This window comes from Dasypus novemcinctus, chromosome 9 (assembly GCF_030445035.2).
Source record: "Dasypus novemcinctus isolate mDasNov1 chromosome 9, mDasNov1.1.hap2, whole genome shotgun sequence".
In the NCBI taxonomy this organism is placed as follows: Eukaryota; Metazoa; Chordata; class Mammalia; order Cingulata; family Dasypodidae; genus Dasypus; species Dasypus novemcinctus.
The window spans coordinates 85612871-85629929 of record NC_080681.1 but is presented as its reverse complement, the minus strand read 5'-3'; the positions used below and the strand labels follow the sequence as shown (position 1 = coordinate 85629929).

Below are 17059 nucleotides of genomic sequence, written 5' to 3'. Positions count from 1 at the left end.
AGAATCTCAGCGCCACAAACATGCCCCGCGTTCCACTCTGTCATCCCCCTCCTCCTTTCTGAACCCCTAGCAGTAATTTGTTTTATTTATTGTCTGACTCTGTGGACTAGAGTAAATGGAGATTTTGTCTATTGCTTTTATCATTAGATCCTCAGTTCCTAGGAGAGTGCCTGGCACCTAAGGGGCTCAATAAATGTAGATGGATCAAGGAATCCACTCATTTATTCATTCACTCACTCATTCCTTCAATAAATGCAGCTCTGAGAGTCTGCTGGAGGGAGAATTCCTTTGGAAGAGGGTCAGATTCAAGAGCGCTGCTTGGGATGGAGAACTGTGGACTGAATTTGAAGGCTGGGGGCGCATTGATGGGTGGCAGGTAGTACATTTTAGATTGGTGGGGCAGCTCGGGCAAGGCCAGTGGGAAAGTGTAGGGAGGGAGGTTGGAGGTCAAATTGTGGGGATTCACTGGATGTTAGGGTGAAGCACCCGGCTTGTTTCTGTGGACAGCATGGAGTCAACAGAGGGTTTCAGTCAGAGGAGAAACAGGTCAGATCTGCCTTTCTGATTATTGTTCTGGCCCAGGGTGTGGGATTAAAGGGAGGGGCAGGGTTGGGGCAGGGAGCCTGATCGAAAGCCTGCTGCAGTGGTCCAGGAGAGACTGATGGGGCCATGGTGCAGATGGAGCCTAGGGTACCAGTCTGAGAGATGTTCCTGAGGCCTAACGGTGGGATTTGGTGAGTAATCGACTGTGGGGCTGAGGGCGAGGCTTCTCTGAGCTTATGCACTGGAGCCACTGAGTGGAAGGTGATGTCATTAACCAAGGGGGGCAATGGGGGTTTCAAGAAGAGAGGGAAGGATGACAGCTTCAAGACTTCCCTTTCAAAAGCATCTTTCAGTTACAGTCTGACCCACATTTTTTGGTGTTGATTTTATTTTTGATTCATGTTGTCTGCTTCTGCCAAGTGCCAGGAGAAGAGGGGTTTTGGTCACTTCATCCATCTTTGCTTTCTTACATCTGGGTGTCTATGAAATGTGGCTTCTTAGTAGGGATATGAAAAGGCTTACACAATGGAAGAACAGCCCATGAGCTTTCCTTTGCCGTGGTCAGTGTGGGCTGTGGGGAGACCGGGGTGGGAGACGAAGCATTAACATTTGACATTTGGACCAGATTGCCTCCAAATGATTGTCTGCCCTTCGAAAATTATAGATAAGCCTGCTTTGGAGTTTTGAGCAAGCATCAGTCACAGCTCCATAGCTATGGAATTTTATGTGCAATTACAGTCAGGAGAGGAGGAAGAGGGAGAGGCGCAGCTGGCAGGACTTCCTGGGGGAGGAGTCTTTGAAGAGCTGTTCCTGGGTAGAGTGAGCAGCCCAGCTCTTTAGAGCCCCTGAGAGAGGGCCCAAGGAGACATATCTAAAGCATCAGGTAGACCCTCTTGCAGTTAGATTTTTCCAAGGGCAGGATGAGTTCATTTTGGAAGAAGTGAGGTCCCTGATTCCTAAAGGTGCAAGCAGGGGCTGATCAGCCAACTATTAGGAAGGATGTAAAGTGGCTTATTGTTCCAGGTGGGTAGCTGAGGTGCTCTCCAAGACTCATATCCTAAGCTGCTAAGAGATTTCAAAGACTGGACATGTCACATCGTAACCCCTCCCTTCCCCAACCCTGGGATACCTTCTCCCCACAGACTCAAACCTATGACCATGAATGATGGGAATTCAGGTGTCAAGAATAACTTATCATAAAGGTGTTCTAACTAATGAGTGGAAAACAGGAGACCTAATGTGATGTCACCCACCCTTTTGCAGAACCTGGTAAATTAATGGACCTAGACATGGAACTAATATCCCCCAAAGAGACACAGTCAGACATTATGTGCTTCTAATAAAAGAACATGACCCACCTGTCCTCTTGCCAAAGGAAATTGAATTTCAGCTGGACTTAATCTCTGAATCCAGCTGCCAATTTGAAGGGAAAACAGAGGGCAGATGAACATGGTAAATGGCACAATGAATATGTAATTAGCAGAACCCGGAAACCCCAGACTATGGGAGAATCTATGGGTCACAGAGCCAGGGTTCTTCAATAGAAAAGTTGTCAGGAAAAACGAGGGATGAACCTGGACATTGAAAGAGACTTAAAAGACGTATCAAAATAAACAAACAACCCAGGAACAACTGAGCGATAGTGTCTAGGGATGTATCTCTTGGGTGACAAAATAAGGAAAAGCAAGAAAACAATCATTATAAAAGTCTGCATGGTGGTTACTTTTGGCAGAGGGAGAAGGTCGTGATTGGCATGAGACATGATGGGGCTCCTGGGGAGGTGATGATCACTGACCTTTTATTGACCTTGGTAATGGTAAAGGGTGTTCACCTTATTCACCGTATTCATTAAATTGTATGTTTGTTTGTGTGGTTTTCTGTGTCTGTTATTTTTACCATAAAAGGTTAAAAAGAATAAGTCACTGATGTAATAGTTGAGTATCACCCCTCAAATCCCAATATGTTGGCAGCCCCTTGCCTCCTGAATTAGGTGACTCTGGCTGACAGTGGCCTCTTTTTTGACACTGAAATGCAGAGATAAAGACAGTGGAGGAAAATTCTTGCTAAAATCATCAGCCACAGCAATAACAGCAAGAAGCCCCTCTGCAAAGTGTGCAGGCTCCCAGTTCAGTTGATGCGTCATTTCCTGAACAGCCCCCTTTGCATGAGAATTAGTGTGGGTCCAGGTTGGGGAAAGGTGGAAACTGGGTGCCATGAGAGGCCGAAGGCCACCTCATCTTTTCTGTCCCACCATCTGGCAGTAAAGCCCTGGGAAGCTCAGGATATCCCCTGGCCTCTGGGCCTCCTGGGAGAGGTGCTAATTGGTTTCCAGCACAGATAAAGCATTAGGGATATATTTAGATAAAAACAAAATCATATTTGAAATCCCTTGGCATGGGCAACAGAAGGGTTCTGGAGCCTGCTCAGGGGCACTGAGTTTTAGAGTCTGGTGAGCAGGGAGCCTGACCCTTGTCCTTGTCCTTGGCAGCCGGAAGGCCACCAGAATCATGCCTGTGTGTGTGCATGTGCGTGCGTGCGTGCGTGTGTGTACCTGCGCTGCTGGGGCCCTGGAAGCAACAGGCCTGGCCCCTTCCCGCCGGGGTTCAGATGACGGTCCTCAAGGATGGGTCCTACAGGGGAAGCAATGGAGAAGCTGAACCCTGGGAAGCGGGACCCTCGGCTCTGTCTGAACTCCGCTGTGTGACTGCAGGGAGCCACATGACTTCTGCGGGCCTCTGCTTTTCCACCAGAAAAAAGGAGTGGGTGGGATAAGATGGCTCCAGGATCCCTCCCAGCTTTATTTATTCTAAACTGCAAGATTTCTAGGGCTCACTTTTCTTTGGCCAAAGATCTTCCTTTCCACAAAAACCCTTGAGCCTACACCCATACCTCCCTTCTGGGGCAGGTGCCGAGCTGCCGCAACCTCTAACTTTCTCATTTCTTAGGGTCTTTGACAGGAAGGGACAGCTCCAGCTTTTTCTACTCACTCCGAGAGCCTCCCGTGTCCACACACCCTGAGAGAATTAGAAAAATTTTCCCTGAGAGGCACAGCCCCGCCTGCTCCCACTTTGGCTGGTGGAGAATGGATGGTGTCTGTGCATACTGGAAAGAGAAGGCCTTTTTCAGAAGACACAGGCTCGTGGCAGTGCACATTCTTCGGAGGCAGAAGAGCTGAATTCCAGCCCACACTCACCCCTAGCACAGTGGACAACCTAGACAACTGCACATGGTGGCCTGTTCCTAAACGTTTTACTGACCTGGTTTCCTGAAGGGGCCAGACCTCCATTCTTGCTGCCACAAAGGAAAACACAAACAAAACTGAGAGCTCGCAGAGAAGTTCTTCCCACGTGAGTCTCCAACGTCCGGCCCAGGGCTTGGGAGAGAGTAGGAAGAGGGCTTAATGGATCATTTTAAATCAGGGGTTCTTAATCTTTTTTTGTTCCATGGACCCCTTTGCCTGTCAGGTGAAAACCACAGACCCCTTCTCAGAGTGCAGTGGCAAATAGTTTATGACACTCAACATTGCAGGTCAGAGAAAATAAAGATACTACGTTTTTTAAAAATCAGGCTCATGAACCCCCTGAAATCTTTCCACAGACCCCTTGGGGGTCCATGGACCCCTGGTTAAGAACCGTTGCTCTAGGGAAACGGACTTTGGCCCAGTGGTTAGGGCGTCCGTCTACCACATGGGAGGCCCGCGGTTCAAGCCCTGGGCCTCCTTGACCCGTGTGGAGCTGGCCATGCGCAGTGCTGATGCGCGCAAGGAGTGCCGCCCCACACAGGGGTGTCCCCCGCGTAGGGGAGCCCCACGCGCAAGGAGTGCACCCATAAGGAGAGCCGCCCAGCGCGAAGGAGGGAGCGGCCTGCCCAGGAATGGTGCCGCCCACACTTCCCGTGCCGCTGCAGACAACAGAAGCGGACAAAGAAACAAGACGCAGCAAATAGACACAGAGAACAGACAACCAGGGGAGGGGAGGGGAATTAAATAAATAAAAATAAATCTTTAAAAACAAAACAAAACAAAAAACCCCTGCTCTAAATCGTGGCTACTAACCTCAGCCGGACCCTGATGCAGGCTGTTGCCATCCTCGGGGATTCCCCAGATCGGACTGTACTTGAATTCCTCATTCAACTTCTTCAAAACTTCTACCTCCTCAGACCTTATGCCCCCTCCACCCAGCAAGCCACCTGACCTAGTCACAGTGACGCAGAAGCCAGCGTGCTGTCCTCCTCAGCCTCTTGCCTCCCTGCCGCCTCCCCCGCCCCCCACGCCTCCTCCCTCCCGGCTCCCCCACGCAGGCCTTCTCAGCATTTTCTGGATTTCCTCCCCCACCTCTTGCCCTGCCTAGCTCCTCTATTCCCCTCTCAGGGCTCCCTTTAGCTTAACTTCCTCCAGGACCAAGGGCCGGTGGTGGGCCCCTGACCCTCCGGCCAGGAGAGGTCTGTCCTGCCGCTCCTGCTGCTCCTGCCGCCTGGGCACGTCTTCACAATGCTGAGTGCACAAGCAGTTTACTTCTTTAGTCGCCTTCCTGGAAAGCATTTCGGCTGCCCGAGGCAGGGGTGGGGTCTGCCTTGTTTGTCATTTTCTCCAATCCCAGTGCCTCGCCCTGACCTGGCACGGGAATGGTCACGGGGCAGGGGATGTCTTGTGGGTGAAGGGATGAATGACCGTGTGTGAGGTGAGGTGCACATTAGCCGGCAAAGGCCTGCTTGGAGCTCCTTCCCTGTACCATGTCTGGAAAACGGATGCCTGGGCCTCCGTGGGGCAAAGGCAGAAGGCACAGGCCAGGACAGGCCCATCCTGCCCTTCTCCAGCTTAGGAAGCTGAGATCCCGAGACAGCAAACAGGGAGTGAGCCAGCCTGACGTCAGGCAGCAGGGGAGCAGCAGAGCCTGAGTTCAACCCCGGGGTCCTGGCTCTGGCCCAGGACCAAGGGGCAGGGGGAGACGATTGAAGGGGCAAGGTCCTCGGTAGCAGCTTCTACTAGACTGAGAGCCACCGCCAGGTGCAAAGCACTTGGCAGTCTCCAAAGGCCATTAGGGCACCTCACACTGCATCCTCACACCAGCCCCGGGGGGCAGGCCACACCTGGCTGACCATCCCCGGTGCTCAGAGGAGAACCAAGCCCAGTGCCTCTCGTGTGGGCTGGGGCTGCTGCTTGCTCCCCCGTCCCTGGAGAAGAAGACCTCGACTTTGGAAGGGTCTGTGCAAGTGAGCAGCCCCCAAACCTAAGCTCCATTAGCTTCACGTAAATCTGCTTGTTAAAGCATGCGTGTGTGTGCATACGTGTGTGTGCACGTGTGTGACGAGGTCACAGCATTAGCCGGGGGAGGAGAGGGAGGCTGGGTCGGGCATGGGGATGGGGGATGACTCAAATGCCAGGGTAAAGAATTTGGGCTTTGCCCAGCCCAGAGGGGAACCATGGGTGCCATCTGATGTGGCGGTGACATTCTCTAAGTGGGGTTTGGGAAGCCCCTTCTGGTAGGGTGCTGGGTGGATCGACAGGTGTGAGTCTGAGGCAGGGACAGGGGGAGGAGTGAGGATGAGCTCTCTCCGCTGCGGAGTGGGTGCTAGGGGGCTGCCGGGCAGGATAAGCAGAGACGGCGGGGGAATGTCACCAGCCTTCAGGCTGTTGAAGAACAGCGAGCTCATATTTCGGGGAGCCACCAGCAGCCCACCAGCATGCGGCCTGGGACTGGGCCACTTGCCACACACGCTCCTCTAGTCAACCCCACCCAGGGCTGTTCCCACAGGGCCCGGTCCCCTGGGGAAGGGAGAAGGGGTGGCAGGGCCAGGCGGGGGACACTGCTGGGAACTCTGTCGGGGGGGTGCATCAAGGTCACCTCCACCGTGAGGGCCACAGGCAGCCAGAGAGAGTGTGACAAATTTGGAGTACCTGCGAGAGGTGTGCAAGAGCAGGAGGCTGTGTGTGTATGTACAAGAGGGTACGTCTGGAGATGTGTGTAAATCAGAGTGTGGGTGGGTGTGAGACTGTGAGACCATGTGTGCCTGAGTGTGAGTCTGTGCCCAGCAATGAACGTGTGTGTCTGTATAACTCGGTGTGTGTGTGTCAGTGAGCCTGTGAAGTGAACGTGAATACTCATATGTACCTTTGGTGTGTGCGTGTAGGATTCTGTCTGTGTACACACCCAGGAGCAATGCAGAGGCAGGGAGAGCCCTGGGGAACAGACCTGCTTTCTGGGGATCCCAGGTCTCTCTGCCAAGCAGTCTTCTTGAAAGACTCATTAGAAGAGGGAGCTGGGAAAGCAGGGATGGATTAGGGGCTGGAGGTGAGGACCTGTGTCTGGGCCCAGCAGCTCTCCTTCTCAGGCGGCAGGGCCCTCAGAGGTCCTCCCCTCCTGGCCTGATGCTCGTGCTCAGCCCACAGCAAAGCCATCAGGGTCTCAGTGGCCCTGCCGTGCTGCTTCCTGCCCTGGGCTCCCCCGGTGGGGTCTGCTGGCCCTACCTTGTACTGTTCCCCATCATGTAGCTGAGCCTAGAGCTGGGGCAAAGAGGGCTCAGGAAAGCTTGGCCGAGTGAGTGACTTTTGGAACTGGCAGCAGCCTTGGCTGTTGGCTGGGGCAGGGACTTAACCCCAGTTTGGCTCATTTTAAGGGGGAGACAGCCCAGTGCTGAAAACAAAACCCTTACTGGTGGTGGGGGCGGGGGGTAGGGAGCAGGAGATATGGCCCAGAGGCCCAGCTCTGTCATGAACCTGCTGTGTGACCTTGAGTAAGTCCCTTTCACTGTCTGGGCCTCAATCTTCTCTCTGTACAATGTGTGGATTGGCTGGATGGTCTCTCATCTCCAGCTCAGAGGAACACTGAGGCTAGCTGGTCTCCATGCTCCAGAAACAAAGCCCTGGTGACCCGGTTGAGCAAAATTTCAGTTGATTCTCATTATTCATGGTAGTTATGTTCTTAGAAGTTGCCATGAACACTGAATTAGGGAATGTTGAACCATAGCTCTTAGGGGAAATACAGGGATAGGTTCCTGTAAGTCTTTGGTCACCACATTTTTGTTAACTGATAATACAAACTTTGTTCTATGTGTGTTTCTTTTAAAAGCACTTTACTTGATCTGTATTATTGGTTCATTAATGTTGAATTGAGCCAACAGCATCCTATCCCAGGCCTGAATGAAGCTTGTTTATTACATGTATTTTTCTCTGTAAGACACATCAGTCTTTTTGCATTTAGGAACACTGGACAGCACTGCGGCACTGCACTTGGGGGCCATTTTAAACTGCAAAATCACCACACACACACAAAAAGCATAAAAATGTGAAAAACGTGGCACTAAACCTCAAAAAGGATACTTGTTACAGTATGAAAGCTAAAACGAGAAGAGTATTGCCTTGTCCAACCTCAGCTAGGAATGTGCGTGTTGGGCCACTCAAATTTTTGCTGCTCTGTTCATGTCCACAAATGATCGTGAAAGTGCTGCGAGTATTGATTTCAGGGTTACAGATATATTGTAGGGTGCAGGCCAATTTGCAAATAAGGGATCTATGAATAAAGAGGCTGGACGGTAAGTCTTGGCACTCCAGAGGGCAAGTGTTGATGGGTCCAGCTCAGGACTGTCACATAGTAGGTCCTCAGGAAGTGCTTGATGGTGGATGGGAATGGTGATTCATCACCTTTGGGGCGGAGGGAGACTGGGCTACGGAACAAACTCCAACCCTAGTCTCTGGGAGAGAGAGGGAGAAGAGCAGCCAGCCCCCACCTGTGGGTAGATGGCCGGGTGGATGGCCAGGTGCCAGGTACCACCTTGGGCACCTTCTTTTGGTTTCCTGTTAAATCCCCACAACTTACTAGCCCCCACTTATCAGATGGGGAAGCAGAGGTTCAGAGGGAGACCCGAACAGAGCGCCAAGGCAGGCGCTGGGCCTGTCTCCACAGAGGGTGGGCACAACCCAGGCGGGCCTGGCGCCCCAGCACCCTCCTGCCCCGTGTCCCCCGCAGCTGGGGGCTGACCCCTCCAAGCAGGGCAGAGGATTTTCACAGCGCAGCTTCCCGAGAGAGCCGGATTAAGGGGAACTGCTCGGGTGGGCTAGAGCCAGGGGCCAGGGGGAGGCCGGGCGGAAACCCAAAACCTCCGCAGCTGTTTCCAGTTTGCCGCCCTGGCTGGACCGCGGAGGGGTGCGCGGCGGAGAGAGGAAGGCGGCGCGAACCTCGGAGCGCTGCGCCCTCTCCCTCCCTGCCCTCTCCCTCGTCCTCTCTGACTCTGTGGGTCTCTGGGCCCTGGTTTTCCCTGATTGCTCTTCATCCCGTGGTCTTTCTCTCGTGGAGATGCCGGCTCCTCTTGGCCACACGCTTTCGGATGGTCCCTGCGCCGCATTCCTGCCGCCTGTGCTGGACACGCCTCCGCCCTTGCCCTGGCCCGGAGGAGGGTGTGCAGGCCAGGAACGGAGTGGCTTGGGAAGCCCAGGCGCCTAGCTGAGCGCCAGGACAGTAGGGGATCCGTACCAGGAGCCGTCCCTTGACCTCTCAGCCGGCTCTGCTCCTTCATGCTGAAGACCCTCCTGAGCCGGGCATCCCCCTGCCTGCCCCCACCCTCCCCACTCCCAGGCCCAGGTCCTGGGAGTCATGGCATACTCCAGGCAGAGGCAGGAAGCCTCTGGCTTGCCGTGGTCTCTAAGTCTTGCTCTCAGGAGACAGCTCAGATAGGGGTGGGACAATAGCAGGTGAGGGAGAGCCTGGACTCTGGAGTCAGACAGACCTGGGGGCACATTCCCCTCTGTTGCTTAGTTACCTGTGCTCCCTTGAGCCAGGGACCCTGAACCTCAATGATCAAATGAGCTGGTTCTTGGGAAGGCAGCAGTTTTGGTGCTTGGTATAGAATCACCTCAGGACACAGGAGTTGCTGCTCCATTCCTCTCCAGTCCAAGACTCCATAGAATTCCACCACTCTCCTGTTCTAATGCCTTCCATGGCTCCCCAGCACCTACAGAAGAAAATCCAAACCCCTCTATTGCAGTCCAGACCTCTGATGATTGCTGCCAAATATGTCTTTCCATTCTTACTGCATGATCACTTTCCTCAGTACGCTTGAGGGCAGCCGGAAAAACATGCCCCTTGTTCTCCCATGGCCATGCCTTCCGCAGGCAGGAGCCATCACCAGTAACATCTTTCCTTTGACCTTCCATATGGCCACTTTTTAATGCAACTTAAGGTCTGCCAGGCCTTCCATGATGTCCTCCCCAGTCACTCAGCCAGAAGGGGGTCATGCTGATTGCTCCACTTGACCAAGCAGCTTCATGAAGAACCCACTTGGTCCCAGGCAGGGCCTGAGCTAGACACTGAGTGCAGGAAATAGAGCCAGACCAGCTGTGCACTTGGGAAGCTCCATCCTGGTGAGCAGAGGGAGGGAGCTTCAGCCTTGGCATCTGGGCAGGAGCCAGAGGTCTCCCAGGGAGGGGAGCACAAGGGAAGATCTGCTGAGGCCAGCTGGCAAGAACTGCAGGCACATGCTGGGGCCAGCTCTGTCCCTCTTGTCTCTTCCCATTGGCCTGTTGAGAGGACCTGGCATGCCTCCCCACTCAGCCCTCATCAGTCTTCAACTCATGGAGAGCTCCGTGATTAAATCTTAGAGCTTAGATTCCAAGTCAGAGGCCAAATGCCAAGGCCACTGGGTTAATGCTTTAGGTGGGAGCCCCCTCCGCAGCTCTCCCCAAAAGGGGCCACCAGCTTCTGCTCAGCCTCCTTTAGGACAGGGAGCTCAAGGCTTCTAGATGGGAGAGGGAAGAATCAGCTACACTCATGTTTGAGTTTTACTTCTGTTACTTCTTAGCTTTAAAATCTGGGGCTTAGCTTTAAGGCTCAGTGTATTTTTCTGGAAAGTAGGGATATAGGAGATAATATAGAACAGCAGTTCTCAAACTTCAGTGTGCCCTGGCATCACCCTGAGGGCTTGAGATGGCTGGGCTCCACCCATAGAAATTCTGATCCAGTGAGTTTGGGGTAGGGTCAAAGCATCTGCATTCCTAACCCGCTGATGCTGCCAGTCTATGAGCCGTGCTTTGAATAGCTCTGATACAGAAAAAGTGGTTGGTACAGGACTGATACAGGTTTACACGGGACATGTGTCCAGGGCTATCACCCTTTGTCCACAGTCCCTGCCTGCAGATATGACAGCCAGGGCTGTTTGGGACAAGCCAGTAGAGTCCTTGACAACCACCCGTAAGGCCCCAAGGTGAGCAGTCCCTTCAGCAGCTTGATTCTGGGGGCGAGCAGAGGCGTCAGGCCTGGGATGTGGGGCTGGCGCTCCCAGGGCCTCCCCACGATTCTTCCTGTGCTCTGTGGTTGCCCATCGGCCAGGCCACAATCCCTGCTATTAAATCATGTCGGAAAGCCACTTTACCTCTCCAAGTGAAAAATCACAAAAGGCATTACTCAGGACGGCCTCTGAGCAGGCTCCGGGCAGAGCGCTTCACATGCTTCATTTCCTTTGGTCCTGAAAACAGGCTTCTAAGCTGGCGCTATTTTTATCCCCTGAAACTTAGACGTTAAGTGACTTGACCCAGGTCACACAATGAGGGGAAGGGACTTACTGGTCTGAAGTCACACAGTGAGCTCTTTGTGGGGCTGGGGGCTCCCTCTGGGGGTGGCTTCCTCTTCTGCCCCCACTCCTGGAATGATGGGGCAGGCCAAGTCCCCTGTGGGGCAGACCAGTGGCCGCACTGAGTGTGCCACAGAAGCACGGGAGGTTGGCGGCTGTGGCAGTGGTGCATATGCATAAACACATACACGTTTTTAGGGAAGTAATATTAACAGCTGACATTTTTTGAGCACTTACTACCTGCTGAGCACAGTACCTGCATCTCATTTGAGCGTCAACCGAGCCCTGATGCGACCACTGCTCTGACCCCCCTTTTATAGACGAGGATACTCAGACACTTTTGATGCTCATCTCCCTAAACCTGGAGGCTCTGTGTGCCTCAAGATTCTGCATCCCATGCCCAGCAGCATTGTCCTCACGAAGTGTCCTGGCAGACCTCCAGTGGCTGCTCCTCTCTGGGCCTCCTTCTCTTCCCCTATTAAGTAAATGCTGGGCCATCATCTTGAAGATCCGGTCTGTGATATAGAGTGAGTGGACTTGGCGTTGATCACGGTGATGGCCTGAGCCTGATCTCAGCCCTGGGCTGGGCCTCCGCCCTATGAGGGGCCCTGCCGGTCACAGGGGCACTTGGAGCAAGGGTGGCTGGGAAGCTGCAGCTTTTCTTACACATCGTGGCAAAACCTTTTGTCTGTGAAGCAGCTTTAATCTGTGAATCATAAAATCCTTTATATGTTTATTAAGAAATTGGAAAAGGAAGTAGACTCCACTTTTGTTCAAACTAGTGTGTATAAAAAAAGATTTTAAAGTCACCATTAAGTGTGTTAGGTTCCTGTGCTCAAAGGCAAGGCAGGAAGACTTTGTTCTCAGGGCCCAGAAATGGCATGTTGAGCCTGCCTCAGTGCTCACCTCTGGGGCTGCTTGGGGAGTTTGAATGTTTGGCTCTCGGTTTGTGGAGTTGGGGTCCTTGGCCATGATCTCTGGACTTTATCACCCGCGGCACGTGTGTGTCAGGGTGTGTTGACTTGTGTGTCTGTGGGACAGTGTGTGTCTGTAAGTGTGAGAAAGTGCCTGTGTGAGGCACACGCATGCTTGTGGGGGCTGTGAACTGCCTGTGCTGTGTGTGAGGGGGGTCTGGTGTGTGACTTGGTGACTCGGTGCCTGGGTGTGTGTGAGGGTGGGGTGGGTTGTGGCAGGCAACTCTGGAAGGTCTTGGAGCTCTGTGTGTGTTAAAGGGACTTTGCTGTGGGTTTGTGGAAGGCGCTGGGCGCTGGGACTGGGTAACAAAGCTGACTGGGGCCTGATTAAGACACTAAACAAAACGCAAGAAGTGAGCGATCTTCTAAAGCCCCCCAGGGCTGAGGTTTGGAGGGATAAAAAGGCAGCAGTTGGAAAACAGGCCATCAAGTGTGACTATTTCTTTTTTCAAATATTTTTTATTAGAGAAGTTGTGACCTCACAAAACAATCATGCAAATGTGCAGAGTTCCCACACAGCACCCCAACCACCAACACGTTACATTGTTGTGGAATGTTTGTTGTAGATTATAAGATAACACCATCAGACTATTAGCTTTAATTATGTTCTGTAGAAGCATGACTATTTCTGATCTACTTTTTTTGCTTTAAAAAGAAACCCATCCCCAAATGACAGTACAATTGGTGATGCAAGAGTCCCAGCTTTCGTGATACAGACATCTATCCCAAGGGAGTCCAGGGCACGAAGCCAGTCATGAGCCAGGCACCTCACCATCTCTCAGCCCAGCAGCCCCCACAGCTGGGGTTTGGGGTGATTCCGTGATACAGGGAAAGAGTATGGGCCTTGGAGCATCAGAGATCTGGGTTCAAATCCCAGAACTGCTGTGCACTAGGTAGATGATTCAGGGCAGGTATATTTCTTCTCTGCCTTAGTTCCCTTGTCTGTAGCCTGGGGAAATGATGTCATTGTAGAGGGTTACTGAGAGAACTGAGAGAAGCAATGTGTGTGCAGCAACTTATAGTTCTGGAACATTGTAGGCATTTAATAAATAGGAGCTCATGCACTGAGCTGGTTCTTCCCTTCCCTCCCCGACCCGACACCGCCATTCCGTTCTCTGCTCTGTGCTCCAGCAGGTTCCCTCAATCGACTGCATCACAATCTGGATGCAAAGGACCTGTGAAGAGATTAATCAGTGGCCCAATGAGAAGTAATAGTAACGTGAACTATAGGAAGGCAACGGCAATAGTGAGATAGAAATAGATTAAGAGATATTTAGGAGGCAAAATAAGCAGGACATGGTGATAAATTGTACATGAGGGTAAAAGAAAATAATGGGTTAGGGATGCCAGTACGTGGGCTCCTTTGTCCTACATTTCTTGTTGTATTCAGCCAAAGGAAGATTCCGGTGGGAAAATGATCTCTGGCAGGAGAGAGGAGCAGGGGTGTTTATAGCTCCCTCCCTGCTGGACTAGGGCAGGGGCCGCGTTCTAGCTGTGGCCATGTCCTGTCGGCAGCGCGTCTCCTGCACAGCTGTAGCGCTCTTCAGTGACTCCCCTGGGGGAATAGGGGTGCTGGCTGGGCCCTGGACGCTTCACCATCCTGTATTGGTTGCCCCCAGCTGACCTGCACCTCCTTGAGTGGTTCTCCCTTATGCTCTCTCCAGTTAAACTTTGATAGAAACCCCATTGATAATAGCTTCAATCTTTTATCAGAAATGTGTGTGTATTATTTCCTAACTCTGTCGTGGGTCTGGTCTCTGACAATGTTGCAAATCATTTAGGGGAGAAATCCTGATGTTTTAAATACCCCCAGGGCCTCACACTGCTCACTTCACTTAGGAGATGCCCAGTGCATGCTTCACTCATTTAATAAATATTTCTGAGCATCTTATAATCATAGCTATCATTTGCTGAGAGCTTCCTATGTATCAAACTCTAGGTTAACTGCTTTATATACATTTTCTTATCTAATTCCCATTTTATAGATGAGGAATATGAAGCATAGAGACATTAAATCGCTTTCCCAAACTCGTAGAGCTAGTAAGTGGTAGAGCTGGGAATCTTCTAAGCACTTTGCTCACTGCCTGCCTATGATGCTCCAAGCCCTGTGTGAGATGTGGAGGATGCAGGGCTTTAGCAGACGTGGTTTCTGTTCTCAGGGAGTTCATGACTGAGTGGGGAGATGTGTGCGAACATATATTTCAAGGGCACATAAATCCACTGTCTGACACCTGGCAAGATGACAAAGTAATACTGTGTCTAGATCTCTTCCTCAAACCCAGCCTGGGTGATGCAGCAAATTAAAAGTGGTATGGATTAATTCCAGACGATAAAAACTGTGAGAACTCCCTGGAGCTGTACAAGGTGGCAGGGTCCCAAGGGCGGGAGGGGTGGAGGGCAGCCTGCAGCAGAGGTGTGCCGGGGCTGGAGATGGGGACAGGCTAGGGCAGAGATGATGTGGAGCCCTGCAGTCTCCCCACGTGGCCTTTGATAGGACGCTGCGCATCCTGTTTTCCCGGCAGTGACGGTGATAATAACAAGCACAGGGGATGGGCAGTCGCTGAGCATCACATCTCCCCAGTTCCTGCCTGGCTGGGTGATTGTGCCTGAGGGAGCCAGGGCAGCTGTTCCCGGTTAGCTGGTTGGGGGTGTCGGAGGTGACAGAGGAGTTTTCTGGCCCAGAAGGTAGCCCTGGAGGCTCTCCTGACCCTGAGGCGTGTACTTCTTCCTCCCATTTCCACTCCCAATCTACCAGAATGACCACAAGCTGGGGCCTGGACTTCTCTCCCTCCCTCCAGGTATATATTACAAGACAAGAGAGTTGATACTTTCTGCTCCAATGAATCACCCTAGGAGGGTGAACGTTATAAAACTAAATAACCAATAGCAGAAGAAGCAGAGGTAACAGGCTAGAATGAGCAAGAATTTAAAATAAGCGTAGTAAGTAGCCCCAAGGAGGTAAAGCGGAAATAGGAAACAGGTCTAAGTATAAGAAGAGAAACAAGGAGAGATTCTGGATAGGAGAGTTTATCATCAAACATGTGACTGAATGAACTAATATAGTGTGTGTGTGTGTGTGTGTGTGTGTGTGTATATATATGTTTGTTTGTTTGTTTTTAAGAAGACTATTGAATCCAAAAAGGAGTGTGATGCAAAAAGAAATTCTGGGTGAATAAAAGTAAACATGAGGGTAAACCTAAACACATATTGGCTATATGAAAAATAATAATACAATATTAAGGATGATGACTAATTTGGGGGGCAAAATCTCAAGGTAAAACTAAAATAATACTATTTAAAATGGGAGGAGGAATGATTCAATTTGAAGTATTCTAAGGTCATTTTATTGTTGGGAAGAAGAAAAGGTACTATTTAATTTTAGATTTTCTTAAGAATGCATGTTAAAAGTTTAAGGGTTACTACTAAAAGAATAGAAATTAAATGTATAACTTACAAACCAGTAGAGAAAAATATGAATGAAAGAAAAGCCTTGACTAACTTAAGAAGAAAGTAAAAAAAAGAAACATAAGAGGAACAAGGTAAGCAGAAAGCAGGAAATAAAAGGGTAGACATAAATCCAAGTGGTAGACAGATGGAGATACTGTGGTCCGATTCTAGACCACAATAAAGCGAGTATCACAAGAAAGCAAGGCACACAAATTTTTGGTTTCCCAGTGCATATAAAAGTTACGTTTATACTACACTATAGTCTATCAAGTGTGTAATAGTGTTATGCCTAAAAAACAATGTACATACCATAATTAAAAATGCTTCATTGCTGAAAAATGCCGACCATCATCTGAGCCTTCGGTGAGCCATTGTCTTTGTGCTGGGGGAGGGTCTTGCCTTGATGCCGATGTCTGCTGACCAATCAGGGTGGTGATAGCTGAAGTTTGGAGGGACTGTGGCAATATCTTACAATAAGTCAGTAATGAAGTTTGCCACATCAATCGACTCTTCCTTCCATGAAGAATTTCTCTGTAAGTTGTGATGCTGTTTGATGGCATTTTACTGGCAGTAGAACGTTCAGAATCAGAGTCAATCCTCTCAAAACTTGCCACTGTTTTATCAACTAAGTTTGTGTAATATTCTAAGTCATTTGTTGTCATTTCAACAGTGTTCACTGCATCTTCACCAAGAGTAGACTCCATCTCAAGAAATCACCATAAGAAGCAACTCCTCATCTGTTCAAGTTTATCATGAGATTGCAGTGATTCCGTCACATCTTCAGGCTCTTCTTCTAGTTCTAGTTCTCTTGCTGTTTCCACCACGTCTTCATTTACTTCTACCACTGAAGTCTTGAACCCTCAAAGTCATCCATGAGGGTTGGAATGAACCACTTCCAAACTCCTGTTAATGCTGATATTTTTACCTCCTCCCATGAAACCTCCACAAGGTTTTCAATTTACTTTGCCCTGATCCACAGTGGAATCACTATGACCGCTACAGCCCTATGAAATGTATTTGTTAAATAATAAGACTTAAAAGTAAAATTACTCCTTGATCCATGGGTTACAGAATGGAGGTTGTTCTAGCAGGCATGAGCACAGCATTCACCCCATTGTACATCTCCATCAGAGCTCTATGATGAGCAAGTACATTGTCAATGAGCAGTCATATTTTGAAAAGAATCTTTTACTGAGCAGTAGGTCTTAACAGTGATGTTACAATATTCAATAAATGATGTTGTAAACAGCCAGGCTTTGTTGTTCCATTTATAGAGCACAGTCAGAGTAGATTTAGCATAATTCTTAAGGGATGTAGGATTTTTGGAATGGTAAATGAGCAGTGGCTTCAACTGAAAGTCACCAGCTGCAGTTTGCCTCTAACTAGAGAGTCAGCATGTCCTTTGAAACTTTGAAGCCAGACATTGACTTCTCCTTTCTAGCTATGGAAGTCCTAGATGGCATCTTCTTCCAATATGAGGCTGTTTTATCAACACTGAAAATCTGTTGTTTAGTGTAGCCACTGTATAAGTCAGG

At 50.4% G+C, this 17059-nt stretch overlaps 1 long non-coding RNA gene across 1 annotated transcript; it reads right to left on the bottom strand.

The window, feature by feature from the left end:
- Nucleotides 1-2911: 2911 nt before the first annotated feature.
- Nucleotides 2912-4762, bottom strand: LOC131279767 (uncharacterized). Its single transcript, XR_009187218.1, has 3 exons — nt 4598-4762; nt 3801-3916; nt 2912-3173 (listed from the first exon to the last, which is right to left on the bottom strand). It is a non-coding gene; the product is annotated as an uncharacterized lncRNA (long non-coding RNA).
- Between the last annotated feature and the right edge of the window lie 12297 nt (nt 4763-17059).